Here is a 6,530-nt window from a genome sequence, read left to right as displayed (position 1 = left end):
TTGGTTGTTCCCCTTTGTGACTCATAAATGTTCATGATCCTATCAACAGCTTTCCTCCACGAACTAAATTCTCCTGGCTTGCCCGAGAATTCCCTTAACGTCTTCACTATGTCTGGTATTCTCTCTCCTTCTGAGATATCCCCAGATCCTTCTATGTCGACATCTTTAGTGGCGGTAACATCCTCCCCCTGTTTGAGAAGGTTTGCCACCGTCTCACTTATTATTCGTTTCACCTCATTAGTCTGACTTTCCGTAAAGGGATTAAACCTTACGGGAGCTGCCCCAGAAGGCGAAGATGTCTGTCCTGAAACACTCATAGCTTCGACCCTTGTTATTAAGTTGTTTAAATCTTCCGGCATTGGCCGCTCGAAAAAAAGGAGAAAAAGAAACACCAAATCCTAGTTCTCGTCACAAATCTATTATCAAAATTTCTTTAAACTTATTTCAGCACGGATATGACTCTTTAAATTTGGATGCCACACTCTATTTTTTTGTTTAACTTAATCTAACATTTCATATTTCTTACATTTGTTAATTTCGCACAAATATGACTTTTTTGTAAATTTAGATGTCACACTTTATTTTTTGTTTTACCTTACTCTAACATTTCTTTCTTCTTACTTTGTTATTTTTGTTAAACGTATTCTAGCACAAATATGATTTTTTGTAAATTAGATTTCACACTTTCACTTTCTGTGTTATTCCTTATTTTGTTTAATTTTATTTTAACATTTCTTCTTTTTTACTTTTGTTAAATTTATAATAACTTACTAATAATAATTTGATCATTTTCCTTATATCCCGGTAGTCCGCTAGTTCTTACGTAACATCCTTTTCGTACTCCTACTCAGGAACGGTTCTCGTACCGGCTGTTGGGATGTTTTAATCCTTCTGGTTGTTGGGTTCTAGGATGTGTTGATCCTTGTAGTTGTTGGGCGCCAGTTAATGTTAGAAGTTAAAGTTTATTTCACACTGCTATGGTGTTTCTTTATTTTGTTACTAACATTTATGTTGCGGTGCTATGCACCTCTCTTGTTGGATTTACAATTATGAATTACTTCAACTTAAAACTAATATTATACTGCAGCCTGGTCGTGCTCGTTATTACGCTGAGTCATCACTTGCGGTGCGCTGGTATTAGTGCGCGTGTTTGTGGCGGATGACTGCCCTGGTGTCATATTCCTGTTGATTTGTCGGACTGCTTGCGCAGCATAATGATGGGAATGTTTACTAGTTGGTTTGCATATTTAGTTTGATGTTTATTAGGGTGAGCCGTTAACTTATAGTTTGTTGGGTCTGACATGAGTATTTCGAGGAGTTACAAACGGAATGACAAAATTAATATACCCTCCATAGTATGGTGGAGGGTATAAAAATATGCTTGAAATGTAAAATATATTTGAAATCGGGTTGCACCCTTATTCGAGGGTTATGACCCCTATCATGACCTGCAAGAGTAAATCATATCTTGAAAGTGTAGGAAGAAATCCATTTCATACTAAATGTCCAATTCGCTCTATTATTTTACCCCACTCTATTATTTTGCACCACCGTATTTCACTGATTGCAGTCCCAATGAATTTTGCATTTTGAGTTCTCATTGGACAGATTATTGTCATGTGAAGGAAGTAGGTTCACGTTTTGAAATGAGCCCTATAACGCTGTGTCGGTCATTTTTGTTTGTTTAAACGTGTTCGCATTTTCCAGCTTAAGCACGATGTAGGTCCTGGAATTGAAAGCTAGATGTCAATTTAAGCATGAAAGATCATCATTCAATATCGTATTGCGTACCATCCGGAATTGTATGAATTCTTAAAATCCTTCAAGCCGTTCTTGAGTTATAAGCGTAACTGACATAATTATACCCTACACCACAAGGTGGTCAGGGTATTATGTCTTTGTGCATTTGTTTGTAACAGGCAGAAGGAAACGAGATAGACCCATAGTTCCTTTTGATGATCTGCATAGAATCACATTCTGAGTCGATTTATGCATGTCCGTCCGTCCGTCTGTCCGTCCGTCCGTCCGTCTGTCCGTCCGTCCGTCCGTCCGTCCGTCTGTCCATGTATTTTTGTAAACAAAGTACAGGTCGCATTTATTGCCCGATCCAGATGAAATTTTGCAAAAATCTTTTGTTTGGCCCAAGGACGAACCCTATTGAAATTGGAGATAATCGGTCAAAATTTAGATATAGCTCCCATATATATCTTCGTCCGATTTGTCTTTTATTGTGCACCAAACGTGTAATATCAGCCCGAATTGTATGGAATTTTGCATATACACCCAAATTAGGCCTGAAAATATGTATGCCAAATTTGATCGAAATCGGTTCAGATATAGCTATAGCTCCCATATATATTGTTCATCCGATTTGTTATTTTTTTCCACCGCAGCCGTAATATGCACTATGCAACAACAATATTTGGGGAAATATATCAAATACAGCTCAGAAATACATTTGCTAAATTTTATCGAGATCGGTTCAGATTTGGATATAGCTCCCATATATAACTTCGTCCGATTTACCTTTTATTGTGCACCAAACGTGTAATATTTGTCCAAATGGGATGGAATTTGGCACTTACGACCGAATTGAGTGTAGAAGCTAGTATGTAAAATTTGGTGAAGATCGGTTTAGATATAGCTATAGCTTCCATATATATTATTCATCCGCTATATAGCTATAGCTTCCATATATATTATTCATCCGATTTGTCATATTTGTTACCCACAACCGTAATATGCACTCCGTAACAACGATATTCAGGGAAATATATCAAATACAGCTCAGAAATATCTTTGCCAAATTTTATCGAGATCTGTTCAGATTTGGATATAGCTCAAATATATATCTTTATCCGATTTCAAATTAATTGTGCACCAAATGGGCAATACAATTCCGAATTTAAAAGATACAAATACTTCGGCATATTTAGTCCTGTGAACTTTAAATTATAATTATAATCATAGCGTGTATGATTGAATTCTCCCATAAAAACTTTATGTTATGTGGAGCTCTACTTAATTAGCAAAGTGGTGTAGGGTATCATAAAGTCGGCCCCGCCCGACTTTAAGACTTTCTTTACTGGTTTTCTTTTATATGGTGAAAATATATTTATCTTTATTTTATTCACAAAACCAAAAAAAAAAAAAAAAAAAAAACAATTAAATTAAATCTGATTTTTACAGCAAATGTTAAAAGGTCCTTATGAAGTTTGTCAATAGAATGTACTATTATTTTGAAATTCGATTCCATTAAATTTTTTTTCAGTTTTTTCCCCGATTTTAGAATTTTTGCAATGAGATAGCATTTTTTTTCGTGAGTTTTTAGCGATTTTAAAGAGTAATTAAAATATTGATTTTTTTGGTCATAGCTTATTATCTTCTGAAATGATATTATTCGTATAATTCCAATTACCCAATAAATACATAAAATCTATATATAACAGAATCAGAATTAAAAAAAAAACACTACAAATATACATTCGAAAATAGCAAGTCAAAATGAAAAAAATCATGCAATATAAAACATTACTATTGTACATTTCAAAAATCACAATAAAATTTTTAAAATTTCATATTTTTAGGCGATTTTTTTTTGGATTTGTTCTTCTGCCAAGAGACAATTCCTAATTTGTCTGAATCGTTAAAATCAGATAAGCGGTCCTTGAGTTATAAGCGTAGTAACTAACACAACTTTCTTTTATACATTTTGATATATTTAGATTAAAAAAGTAGGCGTGGTTAGTTCCTCAGCCTCCAAATAAATATTTAGGGTTGGATGGGAAGTCAAGAATATCTCGTGTAATAATTTTCAAACCGATATCTTCATTATTTTGTCAAATATAAGGATTTTAGATAAATCTAAATAGTGGGTTTAAAAGTGGGCGTGGTCAATATTGTTTTCTTTGAAAACCTAACTCGGGGTATGACAAACGTTTTTAAAAAAATTATGCAAATCGGTTCAGCCGTTTTCAACTGATTCCATTACCAACGAACAACAATTGATTTTTATACCCTCCACCAAAAAAGTATGGAGGGTATATTACGTTCGTCATTCCGTTTGTAACTCATCGAAATAATCATTTTAGACCCAACAAAGTATATATTCTTGATCAGCGTAAAATTCTAAGACGATTTAGCTCTGTCCGTCCGTCTGTTGTAATCACGCTACAGTCTAAACGAATTAAGCTAGGAAATTTAGCACAGATCTCTCTTTTGTCTGCAGGCAGGTCAAGTTCGAAGATGGGATATATCGGTCCACGATATCGTATAGCCCCCATATAACGGTACCCCCGATATTCGGTATTTTGATGATTTTAGCCACATTTTTCAATGTAATTGTCTGAAATTCCACAAAAGGAGTCCCTTTTGGACATCTTACCCCCTCAAAAAGAATTGTCTATGTACCTCCCGATATTCGGTATTTTGATGATGTTAGCCACACTTTTCAATGGAATTGTCTCCAAATCCCCACAAGTAGTTCCTTGTGAGTACTTCACCCCCTGAGAGAGAATTGTCTATACAGGTCCACGATATCGTATATCCCCCATATAACGGTACCCCCCGATATTCGGTATTTTTATGATTTTACCCACATTTTTCATCGGAATTGTCTGAAAATCCACACAAGGAGTTCCTTGTGGGTACTTTATGCCTCGGCAGAGAATTATCTGTATAGGTCAACGATATCGTATAGCCCTCATATAACGGTACCCCCGATATTCGGTATTTTGATGTTTTTAGCCATATTTTTCAACGGAATGGTCACAAGGGGTTCTTTGTGAGCACTTTACCCCCGACAGAGAATTCTCTATATAGGTTAACGATAACGTATAGCTCCCATATATCGATACCCCGCGATATTCGGTATTTTGAAAATCCACGCAAGGAGTTCCTTGTGAGTACTTTACACGCAGACATAGATTTGTCTTTATAGGTCCACAATATCGTACATCCCCCCATATCGGCACCTTCCTATATTAGATATTTTAAAGATTTTAAAAGAATTTTAAATGGATTTTATTTTTTTTTTTAAATTTTCTAATTCGTTCCAAATGGTGGAGGGTATTCAAAGTTCGGTCCGGCCGAAATTACTGCTTTTTTACTTGTTTATATTAACATGCATCTGTCATGAGCTGTTATTCAAGGCAGTATAGCCACAAACCATTTGCTCAGAATGCATTTTGTCTAGTCTTTACCATTTTAGGTCTTTGGTCAATGTTGCTGATTTTTGTCAGTAACTCAAAAAATGAGCTAAAGAATACCACTACTGAATACATACATACGGTTTTTGTATGTGTATGACTTATTGTTTTGAATAATAAACAAAATAATTTTGGAAATTGTTTAATTCTGTTGAAATTTTAATCCATATTTACAGTTTTTCGGGTGACTTACAAGAGTTACAAGACTCTAGCCTCATTTTTGAAGGTTTTGAAAGTAAAAAATATTAAAATACCCTTTTATTGAAATACAAGTATATGTATTCTTGATCAGCATAAAATTCTAAGTCGATTTAGCGATGTCCGTCTGTCTGTCTGTTGTAAAAATTTAGTACACATGTTTATTTTGCCAGTAGGCAGGTTACGTTCGTAAATGGGCCATGCAGGTCCACGTCTTCGTATAGCCCCCATATAACGGTACCTCCCGATATTCGGTATTTTGATGATTTTAGCGACATTATTCACCGGAATTGTTTCTAATTTGACATTTGAAGTTCGTAATGGATACTACAGCCTAAAACAGAAAATTATCTGTGCAGGTCCACGTCTTCGTATAGCCCCCATATAACGGTACCTCCCGATATTCGGTATTTTGATGATTTTAGCGACATTATTTAACGGAATCATTCCAAATTTGGTATTTGAAGTTCATAATAGATACTGCAGCATGTAGATCCACATCTTCGTATAGCCCCCATATACCGTACCCCCCCACCGATATTCGGTACTTTTGATGATTTTAGCGACATTGTTTACCAGAATTGTTTCAAGTTCGTAATGGATACTTCACCCCATGCCAGAAAATTGTCTGTGCAGGTCCACGTCTTCGTATAGCCCCCATATAACAGTACCCCCCGATAATCGGTATTTTGATGATTTTAGCTACATTATAAACTGATTTTTCTTCAAGTTTCGCATTTAAATATTGTAATAACTTATGACAAAAGTTGCCTATGCAGGTCCACGTTGTCGTATAGGCATTCGGTATTTTTAAGAGTTTAACAGAATTTTTAACAGATTTTATTTTGCTTTTTTTTTGAAAATTACCAAATTTGTGCCAAATGGTGGAGGGTATTAAAAGTTCGGCACGGCCGAACTTACAGCTTTTTTACTTGTTTCTTTTATTTTAGCTTTCTGTCTCGATTCGTTCGAAAAACTACAACAGACAGACAGACGGAATATATTAACTTTGTAGGGTCTATTGCGATGCTTTAGTATATTTGCGAATTTACAGGAAAATCTGTTTAGCGATTTTTGAGTCCATAAATTACAAATTTTACATCAAACGTACAAACATTTCCGCTT

Source organism: Musca domestica, unplaced genomic scaffold, assembly GCF_030504385.1.
Source record: "Musca domestica strain aabys unplaced genomic scaffold, Musca_domestica.polishedcontigs.V.1.1 47, whole genome shotgun sequence".
Taxonomy (NCBI): Eukaryota; Metazoa; Arthropoda; class Insecta; order Diptera; family Muscidae; genus Musca; species Musca domestica.
Note: the sequence above shows the minus strand (reverse complement) of the source record.